Genomic DNA, 15,663 nt, shown 5'->3' with positions numbered 1-15,663 from the left:
GCGGAACCTGGTATGTGTGTGAGCAGAGGTGAGGGCAGAGAGAGATGGTGGGGGTGAAGCGGTGAAATGGGGTTGACGCGGTCACGTGATTGACGCGAACGCGTGGAATGGGTAAAAGATGGATGACGCGGACGCGTGAGGCACGCGGCCGCGTCGCTGGAAATTGTGCTAGACGCACAATTCCAGCGTCGTTTCAGCGCAACTCTCTATCTTCATTTAGGGGGCCATGATATCCACGCGATGCGGACGCGTTGCTCATGCTTCCGCGTGGGATGAGTGTTTTGCCAGTGACGCGTTCGCATCTGGGACGCGAACGCGTGGGCCGTTTTGTGCTAAACGCACACTAGCCGCACGATTCCAGCCTAGATTTCTGGGTGTTGGATTTTTACGCCAATGTTTAGATCACGCATCCGCGTGAGTGACGCGGACGCGTGGGAGGTATTTTTCGCAACTGACGCGAACGCGTTAGCGACACGGTCGCGTGGAACAATCTGTGCCAAAGGCACGCCTCCAGCCACGCTTTCGCGTGACTTTCTGTTCACTTTCCTTTACTTCTTAATGCACTTGTGACGCGGACGCGTTAGCGACGCTTACGCGTCGGGTGCATTTTTTTATATGCAATTATGCAGTATGCAATGCTGATGCAAATGCTATGATAACATTCAGGTTCAATGAAAATAATATAATATAAAAACAAACAACACGAAATAAAAATTGAAAAAGAAACGACCATACCACGGTGGGTTGTCTCCCACCTAGCACTTTTAGTTAAAGTCCTTAAGTTGGACATTGGATGAACTCCTTGTTATGGTGGCTTATGCTTAAATTCATCCAGAAATCTCCACCAATGTTTGGAATGCCAACAGCCTCCGGGGTCCCAAACTAGGCATGTGAAGCTTTTGAGCAGCTTCAAACAGATTCTTAGGCTCCCAGGGTGACGAATGTCAGAATATTTTTCAGGATCCCAAACTTTGTTTTTAAATCTGCCTTTGTCTTGATCTATATTTTTCCATCTGGGCGATTTAGAAATTAGATTCTCACCAAGATGACCAAACGTTTTCTGAGACCCATTCAATTGAACATGATACCAATCCGTGCACTTCGAATTGAAGCGTGGAACCTTATTGAATCTTGCACACCAGCTCTGAGCACGAGCCACTTCTCTCTTACTCTTAAAGCCGCAGAGAGCTCTAAGCTGGCCATCTGTTTCAAGCAAACCATATTCAAGTGGAAAAGTAAAGATAAAGGTTAAGGATTGTACCTACTTGAAGCTTGTATTAGGTGGTAATGGCCTTGGGATAGGTGTTTCCAGTGGTTCTGTCAGCTCTACTCCCTTGTATTCTTTTGTGAATTTCTCCACTTCTTCGCAAGGTTCTTCAACTGCAACTGCGTCCTGATCAAAGTCTTCTATGTCTTCCTCGTCACTCAAGTCATAAGCTGGAGGTTGAGAGAAATCTACCTCGACATCATCTTCGTATTCACTTGGATAAGGTTCTTCAGGTTCATGGAGTTCAGTTGCGGATGTAAGTTCATGACTAGGAGAGCTTGATTCATGATCATCACTGCTTATGAAATCAACTTCTTGGTCTGTTCCGTCCAATTTTTCACAAGGTATATGCTTTGGAGGTTGTGCACTATCCTCCTTGGCATCAAATTCGAACTTCTCAGCGGAATCCTTTACAGTTCTCGATTCCCATGGAGGTTCAGCATCTCCTAAATCTTCAACCACTTCTTCCTCTCCAACTATCATGGCTTCCTCTACTTGTTCCAATACAAAGCCATGCTCCTCATTGTCCACCGAGATTTCTAGTGTCTCATTCATGCTACGCTCTTCTTTAGATTCTCCACATGTGGCCATGGGAGTACTTTGAGTTCTCAGATGTCGGGAGGCTATTATATTTACTACCTCGGTTAAGGCAGTAGTGAGTTCCAGTACGGTCCTTTGCATCTTTGCTTGCCCTTGAAGAAGAACACGAAGTCTGTCGTCCATAGGAGGTTGGGGTGGGTATGAGGGTTCATTGGTTGGGAGAGAGGGTTCATAATAAGAATGTGGTGGTTCCTGGAAGTAATTGGATTGCGATTGTGGTGGATAAGGGTCATACGGTGGTGAATGGTAAAAAGGAACTTGTGAGTGTGGTGGTCCAAAGCTATGTTGAGAGGATGGTCTATAAGCACAGGGTGGGACTTGTTGGTAAATACAAGGAGGTCCACCATATCTATCAGCTTGGTATGCATTGTTGAGTGGTCCTTGCCCATGATATCTTGGAGGGTGTTGTTGCCTAAAGGGTTGATCAGATCCTCTTGGCTTCATCCATCTTTGATTGCTTAGACCTTGATGCATATTCCTGTTATAGCTTCCACTCCTTTCAACAAATTTAGAGCCAAACTCAAAGCGAGAGGGGTGAGAATTCATAGTAGCTAATAGAAATAAAAGAGAAAAACAAAAACAAATAAACAAGTAAAAGAAAAATATTTACAATAACCAATAATAAGGCACACGTTTGCAATTCCCCGGCAACGGCGCCATTTTGAAGAACGGATTGATTGACGGTTTAGAATTCAGAATAAATTCCCTTTGCAAGTATAGTTTCTAAACCAAGCAATCATCCTTTCTTACAAACGTTTTGGTTGTCACAAGTAACAAACCCCTTAAAAATTGATAACCGAAGTATTCAAACCTCGGGTCGTCTTCTCAAGAAATTGCAGGGAGGTATGTTCTTATTATTGGTTATGAGTTTTGTAAATTGGGGGTTTTGAAAGTAAGGAACAAGTAATTTAAATGATAAGTAAAATAAATAAATAACTATAAAATAAACTCTTGGCAAGGTATGAAAATTCGGAAGTCCTATCCTCGTTATTCTTATGAGAATTGAATTTAACCCCACTTAGTTAACCTTTACGAAAGCAAGGAAAAGTCAAGTGGACTAATTAGTTAGATTTCCCAAGTCCTAGCCAACTCCTAAGGAAAGACTAGAGTTAGTGAAATTCCAGTCAATTAGAGGAATTAATTAACAATCACGATAAGTTTAATAACTCAAGAGCCTCCAGTTAATCAATTAAAGCCAAGCATATAAAAAAAAGCTAAATAAGAATCATAAATCTGAAATACCTCAATTGCATTAATAAGAGAAAATCAATCTAAACATAAAGAGTTCATAAGCCAATTTGGCAACATAAGTAATTAAAGAAGAGCATTGAAGTATCTGAAAGCAAAGGAGAAATATAGAGTAAAAGGAATATTGAACCTGAGAGGAAGTTGAAATAATAAAGTTGAAATAATAAGAAATCCTAATTCCTTTAAGAGGAATCCTAATCCTAAAACCTAAGAGAGAGGAGAGAACCTCTCTCTCTAAAAACTACATCTAAATTATCAAAAGTGAATAATGGAAGGCCTCCTGATGAATGGATGCATTCCCCCACTTTATAACCTCTAATCTGTGTTTTCTGGACTTGGATCTGGGCCAAAAAGGGTTTCAGAAATCGCTGGGGGCGTTTTCTGCAGTTTCTGGTGCGTGGCGTCTATCACGTGTCCGCGTGGGTCACGCGGTCGTGTCATCTGGGAGTTTTCCTTATCACGCGTTTGCTTCGGTCACGCATACGCGTCATTTACGCTCTGCTCAAGACACGCGTCTGCGTCAGTCACGCGTTCGCGTCACTGCCTTTTCGCGCTAGGCACGCGGCCGCGTCGTCCATGCGCTCGCGTCGCTGCCCTTTTCTTCAAAACTCCATTTTGTGCTTTTCTTCCATTTTTGTATGTTTCCTTTCCATCCGTTAAGTCATTCCTGCCTTAGGAGATTTGAAAATACTTAACACACAAATCACGGCATCGAATGGTAATAAAGGATAATTAAAATTGATAATTTTTAAGCTTAGGAAACATATTTTTCACATACATCACATAATAAAGAAGGAAAAGTAAAACCATGTAATTTACTTGAATAAGTGAGTGAAGGATTGAGTAAATCACCTAAATTGAGCACAAAATACATCATAAAATATGGGTTTATCAGCAGCGCCCATTGTCCGCATTGCATGGCACCTCCGCGTATGCATGGTGTTGTAGAATTGCAATAAGCTGTTAAGTGAAAAATTCAGTTTTTGAACCCAATTTTCAAACCTTCATTTCTTTTTGTACAAAATTTATTTTTCAACCATTCTTCAACCGTTGGAAAGATCGATAAATGAGTTTTCATAAAAATCTAATTTTGAAAGTTGGCCAAAAATCTGTTTTTACCAAAAACACACATTTACCAATTCTTCCAATTGTTCACAAGACAAATTAATTTTAACACATCAAAAGGACCCCATACCAACTCAATTCATATATTGGTGCGTGGAAGAAGTTAGGCCAATGAAGAGATTATAATATCATAGAACAGCGTTGCAAGTATAGCTCTTAACCAGCTAAAATCCGCCTCACCAATTTAAAAAGAGTGTCACAAAAATTTAGAATAGAAAAATACTGGGAGTATGAGTCCCAGGTCGTCTCCCAACGAGTTGCGAGAAAGTATGCTATTTTATTAATTAGGAATTTCCACGAGAGTTTGAGAGTTGAATAATGAGCAATTAAATAATAGTAAATTAAATCAATAAAAACTAAGAATGATTATTAATATTCTAGATAAAAAGTCTTGACTGGGGGAATGATTAATTGGAAGTTCTATCCTTGTTGGGATCTCTTAAGTGTAGTATTAAAAAGGTTGTTGTTTTCACTTAGTTAACCCTTACTAAATAAAGGAAAGTCAAACGATTGAGCTAACTCTTATTCGCAAATCCTAGTCCTCTCCCTTGGGAAGGTCTAGCGTTAGTAAATACAGAACTAGCCAACAACTTCCAGTTTAAACAGCACTTAAGCCTTCCAACTCAAGTGTCTCCTTTTAATCAACCCACATGTCAAGTATGGAATCTACTCCATTGACATGAATATAACGCTCATAAAAATAATAGAAGAAGACATGATAAATTAAATAAAATAGGGATACTAAATTGATCAAAAATAAAAATAATCATTTGCACTAATAATTCATGAAAATAATCCAATTACTACTTTAAACAAATTAAGAATATAAAATAAATAAAAGAGTAAGTAAAGAAACAAACTAGAATAATGTCTTCAACGGAGGTAATGACTTCTTCAATATCTAAAAGCAAAAGCTATAAACTATGAATGTAAAGAGAACCTAGAGGGGAAGTAATCCTCTCTAAATTCAGATCTAAAAACCTAAAACTATTCTAATGAGAATATGTGAAGTCGTCTAAAGTTGCGTATCTAATCTCTGTGTCGAGTCTCTGCATGTTCCCTGGCTTTATTCTGTGTTTCTGGGCCGAAACTGGGTCAAAACGCGGCCCGAAATCGCCCCCAGCATTTTCTATTAATTATGCAGATCGCGCAGGTCACGCGTACGCGTCGTCCATGCGTTTGCGTCATTTAGCGATTTTCCTCGTTCACAAGTTCGCGTCATTCGTGCAGACTCCAATCCATGCGTACGCGTCAGGCACGCGCACGCGTCGCTGCAATTTTCTCTATTCCACGCGTTTGCATGGGCCATGCGCGCGTCGGTATTCGCTAGTCATCTCCTTAGTTTCTTGTGTTTCTTCCATTTTTGCAAGCTTCCTCTCCATTCTCTAAGCCATTCGTGCCCTATGAAGCCTGAAACACTTAACACACGGATCACGGCATCAAATGGTATAAAGGAGAATTAAAATATACTAAGTAAAGATCTTTAGGAAGCAAGTTTTTAATCATAAAACAATACTCTGAAGGGATTATAAAATCATGTAAATCATATGAATAAGTAGGTAAAGGTTTGATGAAACCACTCAATTAAACACAAGATAAACCATAAAATAGTGGTTTATCATATATCCACACTCAACCAAATTCAAACCTACTCCAATTACACAATTCAACTCAAATTACATCAATTTCACATCTCAATCTTCCATTTCCAATTTCCTAGCAATCATTCCTACTTTCCATACATTCATTATCAAATTTCCAGTCAATCACATACATCATCACACAATGCACCCATCAACTTACCGTTCTTACATTTTCTGGCCAATATTCATTAATTCAATATACACATAACTCATAATCATGCAATTCATTATTCAACATCAATTTCCATTAACACAACAATTATGCATCATCCAAATAATCAATTTTCACAACATACCTTCTACACATATCAAATCCATCCAAATACACAATTCAAACTTAATCCTAGGAGCATCTAGCCTAGGATTTCATACTATATTGTACGATATTTAAATGAAACTAAAATTGCACCTCTTGGAAGTCAAAATTCAAGCTTTCACTTGTGAATCTCTACCAAACCTTAGTTCCAAGCTCCACCCAACACTTCCACAAGCAATTTTCAAGTTTCAAAAGTGTACCAAATACTCTAATACACACAATTTTATACATGCTTCAACCTAAGGTTCATAAAATTCATGAATTACAAGGGTTTGAGAATTTCTTATCTTAACCCACAGAATTGGTTGATGAAACTCACCAATGGCTCATACTAGAGCACCTCTAAACAACCAAAACTACAAAATTTTTCAAAACCCAAAGCCCTCAAAATTGAATGGGAAATAAAAACTGGGCATGAGTTTCGAAATTTCTTAGTACAATACCTAGATAGACTTGAATAGCTCAACGAGAGCGATGCGTGGCTGCAAACGGCTCGTCGATTGGAGCTCCATCGAGGAAGTTATGGTGACTTGAATGATTTGGGGGTTTAGGATTTCTATCTCATTATCTCTTCTCCATTTCAGCACAATGGTGGAAATGAATGTGTTTTGGTGCTGCATGGCCTTAATGAAGGCTATACATAGGTTGGGATTGGGCCTGGTTGGCCCAATTTTGGGCTAAAATCTTTAAAATTAGTATTTTAATGTGCGTTTTAATTATTTTACCATCCCAATTACAAATTTTGACTTTTTAACATTTCTCACTCATAAATTAATTTTTTCAGCTGCAGTACCGGACATATCTCAGCCGGTACTGCCGGTTAAATTTTCGATTCATGTTTTTACGCAGAAAACTATATTTTTTGACTCAGAAAAATTCATTGAGTCCAATTATCATATCAAAACGGTCAAATTATGATTGTTACATTTTCTAATCATTTTCTCCCATATTTAATTTATTTCTTAATTACTTTATGGTTTGACCGGATTTTACACTGTAAGATTTGGTAATGTGTAACGGTGATAAAGATGGTTTATTTGTTTTTGATTTGCATATTTCGTCTAATTTTAGGAGTTAAATACATACATGGCAGCTAAGCTTGAATATTTTTCCAAAGTGGAAAATTCCATTCTTTAATTGAAGTATTTCTTTTTTTTTTATTTTGTGGTTATTAGACACTAATATTTATGTCTTTTAGTTTCATTCAGATATATAGTTGGAGACCATGAAAAAATGAAGCAAAGACTATTTTTTTTACAACAAAGATTGCAAGGCTAATATGGAAAAATGAAGCAAAGTCCGGATGCCGTTTAGGAATTAGATTAGTTTTTTTCTAATATAGAATTGTAATTTTTTTAAATATTTATTTTAGAAGTTGAATTCATTTTTTCTTTAACGTTTCATTCATATTTTATTATGTACATAATTCAATAAATCAATGGAAGATTAATGTTTTAGTATTTTATTTTAAAGATTAACTTATTAATATTTCTAATTTTTTTATTTGAAAAAATTAGGTCACGCTTTGAAAGCGTGGCTGTATGTCCATTTTCGTCATGTTTTAAAAGCGTGGCTATAGAGTATATATATGGCCACGCTTTTAAGCGTGGTAATCTGTAAAAGTATGGCAAAAAATAAAGCGTGGTGATAGGTCACCAAAAGCGTGATGATAGAGCAACCGGCACCCTTGCAGATGTGATCCTTTCTAAAGCGTGCTGGTAGCTCAAAAAGCGTGGCAAAAAGTTATCTCCAGACCTTTTTCAGCTTTTCACAACGCTTTAAAAGCTTGGTAATAGAGTTATTTGCTTGTAGTGAAAGTTACAAAAACAAGAACAAGAACTATGAGAGAAGAGAGAGGAATTGTGAAGATTTTCTCATTGAAGTAGAAAAGAAAATCACAAAAATTAGTGTTTTGTTTTATGACATGGTGAAGGCCGAACACCCGGCCCACACACAGAAAGACCTAAGTCCCAGACCTACTTGACCAAATCATCCTAATTTGAACTACGTCTCCCTCTCAACATTAGTCTCTCACCTAATACATTGAAGCAATAGAAGCTGAACCAATATATGTTAATTCCCCAAGGCTAACGTCTTGAGAGATGGAAGAGGTTGTCGCTATTGCATCTCGATTATTGAAGATGACCAGGCTCGCGCCTATGCTGCAAGAAAGATGGACGACGGAGATCGCACTACTGCTTTGATGCTAATGGAATGTATGCCTCTATGTAGCACTCCTCTGTTTCTCTAATTCAATGCTGCTAGAAGTGACATGCACTATTACATTTCCAATATTATTGGATTCCAGGCTGTCGCCTCTACTCCGGCAAATGTGAATTCAGATGGGATCGCTGCAAGCTTGCAAGGCTGAGACAGCTCTATGTTGATGGTGTCTTTTCCTTCTTCCTGATCCATTCCTCAAGTACTTGAGCTCTGAGTCTGCCTTCAATTTTGCTGATGAGAATTCCGGAGATGATGTCCAATTCTTTCCCTTCTAATGATATCTGCAATTTGAGGCGCGGGGGGGGGGTGTTGACCAAACAACGGGGGTTTCAGAGTTGCTAGTGAATGTGCCAGTCTGTTTCCTTCTCGAGAGGTTCAGGTGAATTCACAATTTGAAAGTCTTTTCTGTATGGATTTTATGTCTTAAATGATTGGATCTATCTCCCAATTTGTCTTTCCTGATTTGAGAGTCTGAACAATCTGTAGATAATTTGTTTTAATGGTGGCTTTTTGAATATTGAAATTTTTTACTAGAATTACATCTTCCCTTACTGCTTGTGCTTCTGTTGACAGGCTTGAGCTTGCTTGGATCTCTGTTGCTGATCCCCCCAAGATTTTCCTTCTATGGTCTCTTATCACTGATGTTATGGCCGTTGAATTGGTCCCCTTGGAAAAAGAAGCGTCGGAGTTTATCTTGAGCCATCTTTAAGGAGGAGGTCTCCATTTTAACAGGTATTGCATTACCTTTGTTATCCTCTCTGACTTTGTAGGTATTATCATTTGTTTGGCTATTGTACTCTTGCTCTATTTTCCTTACATGATTGATGGTAGACTCTGGGTTGGGCTCTATGTTATTGTATACCTGGTTGTTCCTTGCCTTCCATATTGTCCACATAGTGATGCCTATTCTACTCCAATTCTGGTTTGCTTCTGCTCTGCTAGCTTTTTTTGCAATTCTGGAACATTTGCTGTAGCCATTCACCCACTGATCTGAAGTTTTGCTTTGATGGCATACATTGTGATTGTAAGTTGAACCACACTACTCTAGTCCATTCCAAAACAAAAGAGTGTGCTCGCTGGTCTCTTCCTCTTGCAAACAGATCGGGCAGATACTATTAATCAATAATCTCTTTTTTTTTATTTTCTCTTACCGGTATGATGTTGTGTGCGGCCTTCCAGAGAAACATTTTAATTTTTTAGTGTGCCTTCATATTCCAAATCCCATCCCATAGATCCTCCATTGGGAGCTTGATGAGAAGCTATTGTTGAGGATTCTTTTGTCTTCTCTTTTTTTTTCCACATAGTATCCTATTTTGGTTGTGAATTCTCCATGCTTCCTGAAAGGCCACAATAACCTGTCCGCCTCTGAGATTCTGCTAATTGGAGTCTGAATTATTTTTTCTGCTATAACCAGGGGGAAACTCCTTTGGATTTTCACTCTATCTCAATCTCTAGAGGATGTGAGAAATTCTTCTACTCTTTGATTGTCAGTGCTTCCTCTATTGAGTGGTTTGTTGATTCCATGAATCCAGTTATCTCCCCAAACTTTCACTCCATTTCCTTTCCCTATGCTCCATTTTTCTTTGCATTTTAAAAGCTCCCTTCCTTGCAATAAGTTGTTCCATACCCATGTACCCTTTTGGTGTTTTGGCGCTTCCCAAAAATTACAATCTAGAAAATATAGGGCTTTGAGCACTTGTACCCATATAGCTTCCAGGTTCCTGATCACCCTCCAAGCCTGCATGGCTAATTGCGCTCTGTTTTAGTGGTGAAACTCTTTAAAGCCGAGTCCTCCTTCTTTCTTACTCATGTATAGCTTCGGCCAAGCCTTCTAATGGATCCTTCTTTCTTTTCCTTAGCTCCCTTACCAAAACTTCGTGACTTTAGCATTTAATTTATTGCAAAAGGACTTGGAAAACCTTAGAATACTCGTGGCGTATGTTGGAACTGCTTGTATGACTGCTTTAATGAGAACCTCCTTCCCAGCTTGATTTAACAGGCTTTCTTTCCATACTTCTATTTTTCCTTCCACTTTTTTCATGATCAACTCTAGAGCCTTAGCTTTTGCCCTCCCCCAATGTGCCAAGAGTCCAAGGTATCTCCCCGGGCTATCCCAAGTTGGGATACTAAGAATCTCTTCTATGTTGATTCTGGTTTGAATTAGAATTTGGTTACTAAAGATTATTCCTGATTTTTCTAAGTTGATCACTTGTCCAGAGGCTGAGGTGTATTGGTTCAGAATTTGTACTAGTTGATAGATTTCCTCCTCCTTTGCAGCTGATATATATACAGAGCTTAAGACTAAACCAACTATGGTTAAGCTAAGCTAGGTTAACTAACTTACTAGAGATACAACTTCTAACTACAGTAACTTACTAGAGATAACAATCCAAGTTTGCGATAACATGAGTTGAAAGGACTAGAGGCAAGTGTCTTTGTAAGTAGATTTACTATCTAATTTGCAGAGGTGACAGGAAGCAACTTCAAAATTTCTTCATTTGCCTTGTCTCTCACGATATGATAGTGGGCCTTTATATACTTATTACGTTCGGAAAAAAAACCAAATTAGCAGTCATGTGTAAACCTGATTGGATGTCACTATACAAGGTAAAAGGCTTGTCATGTTCAACTCCTAGCACTCTTAGCAATCGTATGAGCCATAGACCTTCGCAAGTTGTGTTTGATAATGATCAATATATATATTCAACCTCTGATGATGATCTTGAGACTGTCTGCTATTCGTTATTTTTTCATGACACCAGTTATTTTGAAGAAACAATATCTAGATACTGATCTCATAGTGTCATGATAGGATGCTCAATCTGCGTCTGCAGAACTAGTAAGGTAAAATCATTTGCTTTTTCAAAAAATAACAATTCATAAAGTGCTTTGTTAGTTCTATAATATGATATTTGGAATCATATTTATCAGAAAGATAGCATGGCTAATGGCATAGGTCTACAACACTACAAGAAAAATGGTGAGTACCGTCGAATTTATCGTTGTAGAGTAGCAGTGGATTTACCAGCGGTGAAGGCATCGAATTCGTCAGGTTAAATTATTATCGACGGATTTACGTTTCTGATGGTAAATTCGCCGGTAATAATTAGAGGAAAAAAATAGGTGCGTAAGTTAGTATCGGATTTACTATCGGATAAATCCGCCAGTAGACCTAATGAAAATATTGTGTTTTGGTAACCCGCAATAGTTTACCGTCAAATTTTTCTAACAGTAATTTTGTCTTAAATACAAAGCGCGAATTCTCTCCACTTCATTTTGAATTCGTCTCTCTTTTTTCTATACCCTTTCTTCTCCCCCTCTCTCTCTAACCCTCTCCCTCTCTGCCGCTCTGTCATCCCCGCCGTCAACCCCGTCGCTGCCTCCTCAATCTGTCTTACTAGTGCAAACTTTCAACGCTCACGTACCATATCAAAATCTTGAGTTGTGAAAGGTTACAAGAACAAGAACTGTGAGAGAAGAGAGACTGAAATGTTAACAAAAAAATAATTATTATGAAACAAAAGTAGAGTTAACACCTAAATTATCTAAAAGAGATTGGATCAAACCAAGTCGACCTAATATTTAATTAACATATATAGTTTTGAATATTATACCTGGCAAAGTAACAAAATCTTACATTTAAAATTGAAATTTTGATAGATATTATACACTATACAAAAATAAATGATATCATAATTATGAAAATAAATGATAGATATTATATTAATATTTTATTTTAAGTTACTATGTTAGTATTAAGTGTATTAGAATTGACAAACAATTTTAAATTTTTAGAATACAAAAAATGAAAACTAATAATATTGTTGAAGTGGCAACACTACAAGAAAATCATTGAATACGGTTAGATTTACGGATAGATTTATTAAAAAAATCTGTTGGTAATCTATTTATTGTCGAATTTAGCGGCGGAATATATTCGACAGTATAAATCTTATCGGTAATTATTTATCGGTAGATATTAACTTTTAATTAGCAAAATTCTGGAACTTATTACTGTCGAATTTATCTTCCGGTAAATTCGATGGTAAATTTAATTTTTAAAATGTTTAAAAATTTAAAATATAATTTTAAATGTTTAAATTCAATCATTTTTAAACTAACAAAATTCAAACTTTTATAATTTTACATAATAATTTGTCTATAATTTTTTGTTAAAAGTTCATAAATAAGTTCACACATCAAAGTTTAAGACTAAAAAAGAAAAATAATAATTATTCGTGTAAGGAAAAATGTAGCACTATAAATATATACTCTAAATCCAGAAAAAATGAACTTACATAAAGTTTGATATGAAAAATAAGATACCTCATAATGACTAAGTAAATTACATAGTTAAAGTTTTTTAGATAATAAAATGTTAAAAGGAAAAATTAATTATACAAATAAGACAAATTAAGATTATAAATAATACATGTTTATTTCAAATGGGACAAATTAATTATACAAAGGGGAGTGCATCAGGGGTGAAGCTACGTATAAAACAGGGGAGGCAGTTGCCCCCCAAAAGAAAAAATTTGTTTACAAATATAATAAAAAATAAAAGAATGCCTCCCACCCCCAAAATAATGTCTAGTCTTCCTCTCTTTTAAAATATGTATGGTTGTCCTAATTCTCATTCAATGCAGCAAAGAATAATTAAAAAGTTGTGTTATTTAGGCTATCGGTCATATACTTAGTTAAAAAAAATCTTAATTTATATTAGAAATAAAGAATTTGAAAAGGCAGCAACAACAAGCCAACAAATTACTTCTTTCATTCTTCTCTCTTTTTTCAATTAGAAAACAAAACATCATTCGATATTTTTATTATTATTACAATTTAGAAAATAATAAGTAGTTTTTGATCTTCCATTATCATCTCTCATTTTTCTTTTTTTTATAAGTTATTTTTTATTTTTTTTTAATAATTTATATATTTATTTATTTATTTACTTTATAATCTTATAATATTAATTTAGGTTTTAAAAAAAATTGAAGATGATGATCATGTAATTATAATGTTATCCTTGTATTATTTTTTATTTTTTCTCATTATTAATTATTTGTGACATTGATATTATTAATTTACAAAAAATAAAATAAATTGAGTTTAGTTAAGTTGCATAAAGTTTATCTTATTATCTATGTAAATTCTCAATAATAGATGACTTTGAATCAAGGAAAAAATGTCGAGCTCAATTGTGTATGTAAATTACAAATTTTAACTTATTTCAGCTCTAATAATATTATTATTAATTTTTTCATTGCATAAGTTATGGTTGTAATTTAAATTATTTACATGAAGTATAATATATTTTTTTAATAATTTTGTAGAAAACGTCTAAAAAGAAATAGAATAGTATTTGAAGATTCTAAAAGCAAGTATGTAACCTATATTTACAATATTTAAAATTAGTTTTGAGATATTTGTGTTTAATTATTTTAATATACGATATATTCAATTATCTTATAAAAAGTTAATTTTAAGCCTAAGTTGTTATTTTTAATTAAAATAAAAAACTAAAAAAAAATATTGCCCCCTACTAAATATTGTCTAGCTTCGCCCCTGGAGTGCATGTTATAGGCGAACGAGACAAATTCACAAAGAATCAATTAACATATCCTGATACATTAAGATTTCAAGTAATCCACTAACATGCATATGTATATCTCTCAAATGGTATATCTATTTAAACTTATACAATTTTAGTAACTTACAAACTTAGTTAGAGGTTTTGCATCAGAAACCATTAATCTGTGGACAAAGAATTACTAGTACTGTAGACCTACCAGCTACAAGCGCATTTTCTGAAATAGCAAGCTGTACACTTTCAATTGCAAACTATAAATATAATCAACATACAAATTAAACTATAAACATAATTAACACACAAATTATAATTAAACAAATAAATCAAAGTTCATATATTCAAATGAATAAATTGCAACTCAATAAAATTAACAACAATCAACTCAGCAAAATTAATTCAGAAAATAATTAATTCAGATAATAATAAACTCAGAAAATTAACAACAATCAACAATAAGTCAATAATTAACTTAGAAAATTAACAAACTAATATTAACTCAGAGAATTAACAACAATCAACTCTAATAAACTCAAAAAATATTTAACTCAGATAACAATAAACTCGAAAAATTAACAATCATTCAAAACACCATCAACTCAGAACAAATCCTAAATTACACCCTACCTAACCTAAAATTATTTAATTTCTAATTATACTAAATTAATATAATAAACTCTAATCACACACTTCATTAAAAAATTTAATAAAATACCTCACAAAATTCTAAACAAACAAAAAAAATCTGAAAAAATACAAAAGCTATAGGAAAATTATCTCTAATGGTAGCTGCAATATGGTGGAAGCATGGTGGTGACAGGAGGTGGTAGTAAAACCTATAGTAGTGGAGCTAGGGTTTAGTAATATAATAAACAACCAAAAGAAAAAAATGGATAACAACCTTACCTTTGGCGCGGTGACGACGATAAGGTGACGACCTCCAACGGCAAGGGACACCAACAGCGGCAGTACGACAGAGGCTTTCTACGGAGACTCTAGCAACAGTGACGACAACGTGCTGATCTGCGATGACAATGTGACTTACTGGCGGTGATGATAGCTCCAGGTGGTTGCAGTGCAACCTTCTTCAATGGAGTAGAGCGAGAGAGATGAGAGAGAGACGTGAGAGAAAGAGAGAGAGAGAGAGAGAGAGAAAAGAAGAGAAGAGAGATAGAGAGTTTGTAGGAGTGAGGGGGAGGGATTTTTGAGTTTGAATTTTACCCAAATTTACCAGCGGATTTACCGCTGAAAATCCGACGGTAAGGTATTCGTTATTGTCTAAACACCGTGTTTTACTAAATCTTATTATTGTCAAAATTTTCGACGGAAAATCCGACACTAATAAAATTAATTTTCGCGCCTCTATTTACCGTCGAATTTAGTTATAGGATTTTAAATCTGATAATAGCTTATTCGAGGGACAAATTTTCACTTATAACCGTCGATAACGTCTGCCGCTAAATCCAACGATATTCAGCGCATATTTTGTAATATAGACAAAAACACCTCAAGTTAAGGGGTTTTTGTGATAATTAGTAGAAGAAAAGATTTTGAAAATTAATATAAATCTTATTTGTTTTGAAAATTAACTAATTTAAATATTTTGTTTATTAAAGAAAAAACTCTATTATATATACATGTCCTTTGGAAGAAC

Source organism: Arachis ipaensis, chromosome B01 (assembly GCF_000816755.2).
Source record: "Arachis ipaensis cultivar K30076 chromosome B01, Araip1.1, whole genome shotgun sequence".
Classification (NCBI taxonomy): Eukaryota; Viridiplantae; Streptophyta; class Magnoliopsida; order Fabales; family Fabaceae; genus Arachis; species Arachis ipaensis.
Note: the sequence above shows the minus strand (reverse complement) of the source record.